Below are 12,369 nucleotides of genomic sequence, written 5' to 3'. Positions count from 1 at the left end.
CATTCGACTGACACAAGCTTAGATAGTTATTTTTTTAATTTGGTGGGCATCAGTAGTTGTCTGAGGGATTTCAGCAATTCCAAATATATATACCAGCATGTACCATCTCTGCCGGCACAAGTGTTTATTCATGTTGTACGTGGAGAGACTTTGAACAGTATTTGTGAATAATAGCAGATCGAGTAGTTAGTTATACATAAAGTTCATGCATTTTAGGAGAGCAATTAACAGAAACAACTGTAGAGCTGGAATATTGCACAATCTATAACCCTGATTAATATATAAATGCATGCCCATGAAGATGCAAGAATAATCGATCTCACATTATCTTTAAGCAGAAGGCGCGAGTAGTGAAGCTTGCGTTGGCAGGCTCGAGTAGGATGTGGTCGTCCTCCTTGTTCTCGTCGCGCCTTGTCTTGAGATCAGGAGGCGGGGTGACCTGGACTGACTCAGGACTGGAAATAAAAACAAGGATAGATGAGGTGGAGGAGGAGATGATAGGGAAGGGGAGCTGGACAGGTGGAGCCGTGGAGGTGGCGAGGCGAGGCACACCGTGCCGTACCTGGATCTCGTCGTCGGAGCACCGCGAGGGAGAGGCGGCGGCGTCTTCTTCGGGAGCGCCGGCGGCGGAGCCAGACGCGAGCCAAGTAGTTGAAGTTCCCCGGGTGCAGTTTGGCAGGGTTTGGGCCCCCGTGCTCGCAAATGCAATTTTGGCGCACGAGGTGCTTCTTCTTTATTTCCACGCAGTTTGACGACATTGCCGCCGCCGTTAACAACGACCCTGCACGCGTGCACGCATAGAGAACCAAGGAACGCATGCATGCATCAGGATTATATGTATTAATTGCATGACTACAGCTCTACTAGATATAAGTGTCAGTACTGCCAATGGCGTCGTGGCCGTGATGCGTCAACTCCTCCTTGCCGTCCCGGCCGCTTGGTTGGGGAAGGCACGTCGACGTCGACTCCTTGCTACTACCTGCAGCTAATTTCTTTCCCGTCGCGTGCTGCTGCATCCCGGGGACCCGGTGCGGCCGCCGCGGCAGGGGCTGCGAGACCCTGCGCTCGAGGATCACCTCTTGCCTGCCGGTGCCGGGATCGAGCCAGTCGTCAAGGCTAGGCGAGGGCGGCGGCGTGGGCATGTCGACGTCGTCCAGCCTTTTGCAGTACGAGATCATGCCAACGGCGCGCCTTGGCGACCCCTTATCATCACGGGTCCTGCAGGTCGAAATCTTCCTCAGGTGCCTAACGTCGAAGCCCTCGATGGCCGCCGCCATGCTCATGCTAGCCGCTGCCGCCTGCTTTGTTGGTGACGACGACGACGACATTATTGCAGCTTCCGGCATCGTCGGCGGCGGCGGCGGCTCGCGGCGGCACTGATCTGCTGCACGCACGCATGCACGCATCAGGATTATATTGCACATGCATGGCAGCCCAGACACCAGATATATATATATATAGTTAAGTGCCGGCCGGCTGGCTTGGCTGGCAGTAGCAACACGAATTAAACCTACTAGTGCCAATGGCGTGGTAGCCGTGATGCGGAAACTCCTTGCCAAGCTTGGGCGGCGAGCACGGGGCGGCGTTCGCGACGATCATCTCCTCCTTCCTGCCGTGGAGCCAGCGGTCGTCAAGGTTAGGCGTGCCGCGCTGGAGCGTGTCCTTGCAGTACGAGATGGCGCGCGCCACGGCCTCGGCCCTGCCCGTGTCGTCCTCAGCGGCGCGCCTTGGCGACGGCGGCGGCGACCCCTCCTTATTAGAGGAGGTCCTGGCCTTCCTCGACATCTTCCGCAGGTACCTCCCCACCACGTCTCCCTTGGTGGTCGCCGGAGCCATGCTTGCCGCAGCAGACTCCTCCTGCTTATTAGTGGGCGAGCGTGCGGGGCCGCCGCAGAGCCAGAGCATCCCGCCGCCGAAGCACAGCGGCGGCGACCGCTGCTGCTGCCGTGACATGAAGAACCTGCTGGCCGGGTGGGGTGGCAGTTGCTAAGCTCGAAGAGGAGATGGATGGAGGAGCCCTAATCATCCATCAGCCGCCCCGCCTTAATAACATATATATGCTGAACGCCTGCCTGCGACGGTCGCACTACCGCAGCACAAATAAAGCCACACAAAAAAGGCACAAATTGTAGTTCTGAACGTACAAAGCCGCGTATGAGAAATAAAATCATGGTCGTATTTCTTTAGACGCGCGTGTTCTGAATCACGAGGATCACGCGTCTTTCTGAACGTACTCACGGTCGTGAGTTAAGAGCGCGTACGTCATCAATCGCTTGAGATTTAATATGTTAATCCATGTGCTGGAGCGTTGGATCTGCCATGGACAGAGGAAATCATCGTCTCGTCTCATGTGTAATTCATCTGCACGAGTCCGCTTCACTACTACGAAAACTGTTTATAGAGACAGGTAAAAACACATTTTTAGGAGCGGATGTGGTTCTCACCCCTACTTTTCGCAGCTACAAATGCTACTTGTAGGAGTGGGTAACATGCGCGCCCCTAAAACCCATTTCTAGGGACGGGTGACCCAACTACAGGTGGGGGGTGAGGCCCCCACCCGACCCTAAAAATTAATTTCAAATTTATTAATAAAATTCCGCTCCTAAAAATTTTTAGGGGCGCTCACGTTATCCAAGTCCCCTAGAAATCGCTGCCTTTATATAGAGGGGACTTGGAAATTTTCGGATGCGCGCTGGAGACTTCAAAAATTTCACTCGGGCACCCATTGGCGCCTCCTCCCCGCCGGTGCCTCCCCCCTCCCCCTCTGTTGATACCGTTTTTTGGCACTGTCAACCTGATGAGTAGTAGTCGATGGAGAATGGGACGACGCTGGAATAAAAAAAGAAGAGAAAGCATATTGGGCCTTTTTGCCGGGATAGACGTCGCAGCCAGTGGAGCTAAGGAAGGAGCTGGCAAGGCTACGTCAGCAAGTTATCTTTTTAGATTTTGTATCTTTTGTTTTATGCAAGTTTGTTTTTTGATTCGCAAGTTGTAATCTCGCCATATGGCATCGGAGTTTAGGTTTAGACTATAAATAGCAGATCTCCGGCATTTGTAAACTTTGATTAACCACATCCAAACCAAAAAGTCTACATTCATCGCATCTAACTTTTCAGCACGGCGACGTCGCCCTAGTTGCAGTAGATTTTCCCTTTACGAATTCTTCTCAGCAGGCACGTTTCATCGTTTGTTGCACTACTACAAAAATCATTTTCCGAGGCGGGCAAAAACGCTTTTCTGAGGCGGGCAGCACAAACGTCTCGGAACCTCCACCACATTTAATATGGCATTAATCGAGGCGGTTTGCGGCCTGCCTCAGTTAATCGAATAAAAAAATTAAAAAAACAAAAGCCCACCTGAGCCCATCTAGGGCCCGCCGAGCCCATCCGTCGTGCCGTCGGATTCCGCCGCCGCAGCCCCATCCCGCCGCCGGATCCGGCAGCGCCGTCGCCAGATCCGGCAACGCCATCGCCAGATCCGTCCTCGCTGGGACCGGTTCCGCCGCCCTCGACCGGATCTGAAAGCGACCGGGTGCTCTAGCCTAAGAGGGGGAGGGGGTGAATTAGGCACTTTAAAAATCTTAACCTATGGCTCCAACTAGTTTGCACAAAACTTAAACTAAATCAAGCTATCTAGATGTGCAATTACGGTTCACCTTAGTGTGAAACCCTCATCCCAAAAGAGTTTTGCAACCTATAGCCAATCCTAGCAAGATACTACACTAAGAAAGTAAAGACAAACAAATTGCAATATGAAATGCGGAAGCTTAACGAGGAGGGATGAGAGGAAGCAAACTCTCGACACGAGGATTTATCCCGTGGTTCGGATTGCCACAAAGGCGCCCCTACATCCACGATGCTGAAGCACTCACGAAGAGTATCACTTCTCGGCAATCAAGTCTCTTCCGTGAACACAATCACGGTCACCTTGATCCCGATATCCACTAAGGGAGATTGCCCACGAAGGATCGATCTCCGTCCCCCACACAATGTTGTCGACGCCGCTCCACACTAAGTCGGAGGGTCGTTGATGTGCCGGCGAGCCACCAATGCTCCAAGAAGGCCGGCGCACCGAAATACAAGTTTGGTTCACTCTAGAACCAGCCACAAGAATCTCAACCTTGCTTGTTCACTCAATCAAGAGCTAATCTAGCACTCACACTTACAAAGCTAGTGCTAAAACCTAAGGATATGATCTCTATGCTCTTGGATGGCTTGGAGGTGTTCTTGGATGTGTGTGTGATGTCTTGGGACTCCGGCAAACTCAAAATGGCTGGGGTGAGGCGTATATATATGCCACCAAATCTTGAAGCCGTTGCACCAGAGGATAGCTGAAATCAGCAAACCATCAGATGAACCGATGCCTCTACATGGGGTGGCGTCGGTTGATCCGGTCACTCTCAGACCTGAAGTAGCCGTTGAGCTTCTGATGCACTTCTGCAGCAGCTTCTGGGACTATCGGTTAAACCGATGCTTGGGGCGTCGGTTAAACCGGTCACACACAACAACTGATTTAGCCGTTGGACCTCCCTCTTCTGCTGATGTCATTGCACCAATGGTATGCTCCGATGCACCACCGGTTCAACCGGTGCTGAAGGTGTGGCTCCTGCGCATTTTACATCGTCTCTGGAATATAGTACGTTGAATGTACCGATGCTCGTCTTGACATCGTCGGTTCAACCAGTGCAACTGAAATTTCCTCACTTGACTCAGTTGGCACACCAAATTGCACCGATGCATAGGGCGTCAGATCTTTCGACAACCATCGGATGCACCGATGCTTAGGCATCAGTTAAACCGGTGCTACTGATTTCAGTAGAACTCGTCCAATTCAGCATTTCTTTGAGTTCTTTCCTCGTGTTTTGCTTTGTATGGCCTTTCTATATTATCCCTGGGATCTAGAAATGTTCACTTAACAAAACCATTAATCCCATTGATTGCGTTGTCATACGATGACCAAAATAACTCGAAATGGCATAAATGGTGCCATGTTCGTTACAGGATCACGGCGAGAGGCGGCCGTGGAAGAAGGGCTGCGGCAAGCCCCTACCGCGCCAAGCCATAGCTGCGAGGGGCCCCGCCGCCCTGAGGGGTGCCGCCGTGAGGGCCCCGCCTTGAGGGGCGCCGCGAGCCCCATCCATGAGCGCCGCCGTGAGGAGAGCCGCCGCGAGGGGCGCCGCTGTGAGGGCCCCGCCGCCATGAGGAGCGCCGCCGCTGCAAGGGCCTGCCGCCTTGAGGAGCGCCGCCGCCGTGAGGGCCACGGGGGGGGGGGGGGGGGGCGCCGCGCGCCGCGAGCCCCATCCGTGAGCGCTGCGTGGAAGATAGGGATGAGAGAGAGAGGAGTGGAGAGAAGAGAGAGTTTGCGTGGAGAGAAAAATGAGTAAAGAGAAACCCTAACTCATCAATATATATGCTGAAGGTGTCTAGTGTGCTGGTATGGACTTGGGTCTGGGCCTGATTTACTGAGGCGGTTGTATTATAATATCTGCCTTGGTTAATTTATTTTGTGAGGAAGATTTTTTAACCGCCTCGGTAAATAGGACAACCGCCTCGGTTAATCTATTTTGCGAGACAGTTTTTTTAACCACCTCGGTTAATGAAAAATAACCGCCTCGGTTAATCGAAGGTATTAACCGAGGCGGTTTTTTAACGTGCCCGCCTCCAAGGCCTTTTCAAAACGCCTCGGTTAATCAATTTTTGTAGTAGTGCTGGTAATTTTCGAGTTTTGTTGCTGGTAATTTTCGAGTTTTGTTGCGTAGATAGGTCCAAGTTGACGGCGCATCGCTTCTTCATCTGTCTATAGTGCTCAAAGTTATCGAGCATGTTAATTAGATCCGTCCGGCGGGGTTTAACTTGTTCACCAATTTATCGATAAAAGTTATCAATCTGTTAGGTTAATCGATCCGTTAATCTAGCTTGTTGCTGCTTTTATCACAAGTTATCGATATTTGCTTAGATCTTGCTAGGTTAATCCGCTTAATCTGGTTTGTTCTAAGTTTTTATCACAAGTTATCGGTAATCGTTTAGATCTTGCTAGGTTAATCCGTTTAATCTAGTTTGTTTTAAGCTTTTACCACAATTTATACAGCCTAGATCTGCTCGCTATCGGCTTCTTGCGTGATTACATCACCATAGCCGATTGGATCCGGATCTAGGTGTTGTCTTTGAGCTAAGTTGCTTTAAACGTAGCTCGCTTCCCTGAATCGGTTGTCCGATAGCCGATTGCTGGCGTCATCGATATTTGCTGGATAGCTGATAGTCCCCAGAATTTAATGTTATCCTCCTTGTCAATTACAGGTTAAATTGACTGGCACGCCAAATGCAGCACACGCGCGCCGATCGGGTTCAGTACTCGGAGCGAAGCAGATCTCCCCGGCCCTAGCGTACGTGGAGCGTGAAGATCCGTCCGTCAGGATTTTTGCATCAACGCGCTGCTTGGCATGCCCGGTGGGACACATCATCAACATCCACGTGTCATCATGTACGCCTACATCAACATAGTTGATGGTGCGTCGGCCAACGATGGTTCTCATGCTGAGATCGACCCCAGCAACGTCCTCAAGGTTACCGAGGATCAACTCATCAACGAGGACCATTTGTTGTAACATATAATTTCTTTCCGTAACCTGAAGTGTCCTAGCAAAGTAAAAGGTTTGTTTCTTAGGTTGGTAAAATAAAAGTTGTAGTTTAGTTTTAAAATCCTTCCTTCAGAATTAATGCAAAGAACCAACATACTAATTTAGTGGACCAAGCAAACATACGTACCCAGTTTAATATCTTGGCATGATGTCTGGCCTCAAACAATGTCCAGGTTGCTGGGCTGCCGGTTTTGTTCATAATTGTGGCGTCTATGTCTTGTTGACGTAGCAATGCAGCGACCATCTTGGGATTGCACTTCTCGACTGCGATATGCCGAGCAGTTCCTCCATCGTTCGCTCGCATGTTAACGAGTTTACCAAGTTGTGGCGAAGCAAGGACAAATTCTACAAACTCCGTCTGTCCGAACGATGCAGCCATGTGCAGGCATGTCCAGCCAGCCCTATCGCAGTGACAAGGAGAGGGGTGCCAGCTTCTTTTGAGGAGACAACATACCCCAAATACCGATCATGCTCCAAAAATACTCGTAGCATGTCGACCTTCTCCCAAATTACAGCCAGATGCATTGGAGTGTTGCCATCATTGTCTTCTTCTCTGGCCAGCCAAGGTCGCATCTCCAGGATATTTTTAGCCATGGCTGCAAATCAAGTAAAGACACTCAACCGCCTTATCGAATATAATCACTATTCACTACTACAGAATTGATGTTTCTAGTCACCATATTTTCACAGCCGGTTTTCAAAAAGTGGCACTGATACATTTTCACAGCCGGATCGTAAGTAAACCAGTTCCAGCCACGAACCGTTTGTAAAATTCCATTTTCATGGCCAGTTCATAACACGGTGAAAATTAATTTTCACAGCCAGTTCTAACCTACAGTGCAAATCAATTTCTTACTTATATTTTAATTTTCTGATATTTTTTCTTGAACTAGAAGCATATAAGGGACAACCAAAAAAAATTCCGACCCAATTGGATCTAAGGTGTGGTCTATAGAAAATCATGAAGATTCAAAAACTACAATATTAAAGAAGTGCAACACCCACTATGCACATCCTAAAAAGTTATTTTTGCTCACATTACATGGCCATATTTTTTACATGTCTTATACTGCATATAAGTTCCCATGGAGGAGTTATGGATTTTTTTTTGAAATGATTTACTGTTTTCTAACAATTAAATTAATTTTAGGTACTTGTTCTTAGTAATTCTAATTTGAACTACCTATATCTCAAATACTCCTAGTTCTTAACAAATACTAGAAAGAATAGTGTCTAAGGACATATGCCCTAGGTCAGATCTTATCCTTAAAAATATATGAAAACTTAATGGTTTGCTATAGATGATTCGCACTTTAATTTACACCTTTTCTTGTAATAATAATAATAATTAAAACTAATCCAAAAATTATAAAAATTGACATGGAGTTCTTTTATAGATGTATAACCTTCTCATAAAAAATTCAATCTATTTCAAGAAAATCAGACTATATATTGTTCACAAACACATACGTCTCTCACAAACTATCATACATTTTAAGGCAAACTTTGAAGTTTGTACACCCTCAAACATTATTTTTGCTCACATTACATAAAAACAATTGTTACATGTTTTATACTGCATATAAGTTGTCATTGAGGAGTTTAGAATTTGTTTTGAAATGATTTGCTATTTTTTATGAGTAAATGAATTTTCCATATGCTTACTTTTATTTTTATATTATTTTTTCTGATATTTTTCCTGGAACCAAGAGAATGTAAGGAACACCCACAAAAGTTTTCAACTTAATTGAATCAAAGGTGTGTCCTTTATAAATTTATAGAGATTCAAAAAAGTTAATATAAAAGGATTGCATCCCTCAATCAATCACAATTGATGGTGAGGTATACGCGAACCAAGAGGTCGACGGTTTGAAGCATGGAGAATGCAAAAAAAAATTTGTGCCCATTTCATAGTTTCATTTGATTTTTTATTTTTGGTTTTCAAAATTATTTTCACAACGGTTCCCCCAAAACAGTCTTTTCACTGCCCCAAACAGCGTTGCCAGGCCAAACTTTCTCATCTGGTTTCCCCAAAACTGGCTGTGAAAATAATTTTCACTGCCCAAAATAGCACCACTGGGCCAAAACTGGCTATGATGGCCGGTTTGAACCCGGCTATGAAAATACTCCTGTAGCTGTGAATACTCAAGTAAATTACAAGTTGTTCTAGCTTTTCTATATATTAGTTTTGGTATTCATGTGGACATAATGTATGTCTAGATTCGTAAGAAAAACTATGCATCTAGAAAATCAGAAAAACTTATATTTTAAAACGGAAGAAGTATTATATATAAAAAAATTCGGTTTGTCGGATACTCGCATGTCATGTCTCACCTAGATTATCGTTTCTCACGGCAGCATGCAGAGCGTTGAACCCGTAGGATCCTCCATGAGCAGAATCAGCGACCTCCAGCTGTTTCTCCAAGACATCCGCATAATTTCTCATCACCACGATGAACATGGGTGACTCGTCGTATTTGTTCACACCTTGCGACAGGGCAGGCTCTGCTTCTACCAGCTCGAGCGCAAGCCCCTTGTGCCGGGGTCGTCTATTCCCCGCATATGCGAGCGGGGAACGACCCATCGCAGAAGCTCGCCCCTCGCCTTCATCTGCCTCCCCCGGCTCCGGCAGCCTCCGCCGCCGCCCTCCACCGCCGCCGTCGCTAACCACTCCCGCCGCCACCTTCTCCTCGCCCCCTCCGCCGGCCACCACCCACCGGAGATCCTGCCCGGCCCGGCCGGCGGCTCGGGAGCGCTGCCTCGCCCTCCGCCGGCCGAACCGCAGCCGCCGCCGCCCCTGGCCCTCTCCTCTAGGTCAGGCGGCCATGGAGCCCGCCCCACCCCCAGCAACCCGGAATCCTAAAGCTCAGCCGCCTCTTGCCACCACCCCGGCTGCCGGCCACCCTCTCCCCCTCCGCTAGCTCGCAACCCCTCACCCGCCGCCTTGGCTCGAGATGGAAGATGAACAGTGGCCTCTGCGATGCAGCGCGTTCCCATCGCATATGCGATGAATAGCTCCCCCCTGTGCCTGCCGCGGATCGCGTGGTGCAGCGCGTTGCATCCACGGTTGTCGTGCTTCAGGATTGCGTCGCTCATCAGCTGATCACGGCAGCACCTGAGCAGAAGAGAGGCTACGGACACGCGCCCGCCTGTCACGGCGGTGAGCAGCGGCGTCTCGCCGGCCGAGTTGACGACGGCGAGAAGCGACGGGCTCAGAGAACCAGGGCGTCATTGCAGAAACCCTCGTGGCCATAGATGGCCGAGATGTGGAGGCAGGTGTTACCCTGCGGAGTGGTTCCAAGCAGCAGGGACGGGTGATGTAGAGCCAAGTGCTTCATTGTTGCCGTGTCACCGGATGCGGCCGCATCAAGCAGACGCTTGTCCATTATCTGTGCTAGTCCTGATGAATTAGTGTGAGCTCCTCTTGGCGAACTGGTGGTAGCTGTGCCCTCTTCCGCAGTCTGTTACAATGGAAAATGCTATCTTCAAGAGAAGCTATTTTCAAATTCAAACAAACAAAATTAATGTTTTTTGCTGAACTCATGGACTGCTTGCTTGTAACAAAATTATGTGAAGCTGCAATTTCAGGCATTGTTCTGCCAGTGCTCCTGCTGATGAACTGTTACTGCTTGTTCCTATCTTTCGATAAAATGTATACCCAATAGAAGGTGGTCATTTGTATTGAGTGACAAGTACGTCCGCGGAGGTTCTACAGCAAGCAGTAGTATGGCAATAACAGCGCAAGAACTACAACCCAGCAATGCGAAGCAAGCAATAGCTCTAACTACTCCATCGGCTTAGCATTTCCTTGCATCATTTGACTAGCAGTGCAAAACACAAACTTTTTCGAACAGTGAGCCCGGCAAAAGGGTACTCCATTGGTTTCAAATTGCACAAAAATCTGTTTGTGATGTATTCTTAATTCTGGGCTCCGATCCTGGCTTAACACAATGTAAAACGTAGACTTTCTACCCCCCAACAAAGATTGACACAGAAATATTTCATTGCGGGGTTGAAGAAAACAGCATTCATTCGAAGAAAAAGATTACGGCGTAGCACCTTGTAATCCTGGCAGCAACAAAAGGATAGTCAGTTGAACGACGAGGAGAGAGAGCTTGCAAGAGGGCGAAGGGAGCCCATCTCCATGTCTATCATCACCACCGCGGAAACGCTCATAAAGTGACCATGTGAGTTGAGGTCCTTGAGGAGTAGCTAGTATTTGTTACCAAGCCTCTGCCAGTGCCAATCGGTCATTGGCTGCTTTTCACCAAAACGTACGGCTTCTGTTTCGCAGCACTAGCAGGAATGGAGGCTCCACAGGTTTCACTCGGCGTACGTTTTCCTGCAACTCCATTGATGAGGTGTTTCTACTATCTGTATCGGCGCTGCACGGATGGATGCAACCACCCACTCAGGCCTTCGGTGAGGTCGGTGAACGATTGCTGTCCTGGACCAGTCGTTGACCCTAGATCAAGAGAGCTCAGCAGGGGTGAAAATGGTACCACTGCCACAAAACGGCTCATTTGTCCCTGCACGTTCGTACCGGTCGCACTTTGGTCCGGTACTAACGGCTCAATTTAGTACCGGGCTGGATGCACAGTGCCTCTGGGAGCCGGTTAGTACCGGCTGGAACCCCGAGCCGGCACTAAAAAGCGCCACTGACACGAGCGGCGCAACGGTTGGAGCCACGAGCCGGTATTAAATGACGCCAATGTCATTTAGTACCAGCCGGAGGCTCCAGCCAGTACAAAACGTAGAGATTTAGTACCGGCTGGAGCCACCAGCCGGTACTAATGCTCTTACTATAAATCAGCGCTCCTTCTTCCTCCCCGAGTCCGAGCTAGCATTTGACCGAGTTCGGGCTTCTCTTCTCCATGGCGACATAGAGAGGAGGTGCTGCCAATTTTTTTCAAGTTTTGTGGGGTATTCACTCTTCTAAGTGCGCGAAAGGTTTGCAACTTCACCCTCTCTTCTTTGATGGTCTTCATGCTTTGTTTCATGCTCCATAGTTAGATAAATTTGTTATTTTTAGAAATAGTGAGAATGAGCACGATTTCTTTGATTTATGCATGGATTTGAGATGTATAGAACCCATTACTCTTTCATCAGGTCCTATTGTACCGCACTTTATCATGGATATCAATGCTAGCCCCCGAATGCCAGTGTCATCACTGCCGGGTCAAGGTTAGTGACATAGACATGTTTCGAAATAAATATTTTTTTCTTCTCAATGGTTTTAGAGAAAGTGAGCCTGAAACAAAGCCGCGAACATTGATTACGCATCTCTTATGGCGTGGAATGACGTGTTCGCCTTGAACTGAAGAGTGTCAAAATAATTAGGGTCTGCGATTTATATTTTCATTTTAATTCTAATAATTTGTTCAATTTTTTACATTTATTTGATAAGAGTGTACTAAAATTAGTTTTGTTTCTTAATGAGACATATAATTGAGCTGTTATTAATATTACTTCTTAGAAATTCCTTTGCAACATGATGGTTTCGAGCGTCGAGCTGCGGCTCGAGTAGCGGTACACAATCAATTGAAGCGCACCGGTCATTCGCTTGAGTTACACCCTGCAGAGCGTGTTGGTCCTTTTAGCGGTCGTATTCGTCGTTTGATTAATAAATTTTTTCATATATTCTCACTTGGCAAAGAAAGTCGTAAATTTCAACGTGAATTTAATGTCGAGATGCATGGTACTGATGATGATCGTGAGTTGATGGCTCTATA

At 48.2% G+C, this 12,369-nt stretch overlaps 1 pseudogene; it reads right to left on the bottom strand.

Annotated features, from left to right (window-relative positions):
• Window positions 1-6,380: 6,380 nt before the first annotated feature.
• LOC120713924 lies at window positions 6,381-10,086 on the bottom strand (annotated as a pseudogene).
• Window positions 10,087-12,369: the final 2,283 nt, after the last annotated feature.

The sequence above is a fragment of the Panicum virgatum genome, chromosome 6K, assembly GCF_016808335.1.
Source record: "Panicum virgatum strain AP13 chromosome 6K, P.virgatum_v5, whole genome shotgun sequence".
Classification (NCBI taxonomy): domain Eukaryota; kingdom Viridiplantae; phylum Streptophyta; class Magnoliopsida; order Poales; family Poaceae; genus Panicum; species Panicum virgatum.
The sequence above is the reverse complement of the archived record's forward strand: the minus strand, read 5'-3'. Positions and strand labels throughout refer to the sequence as shown.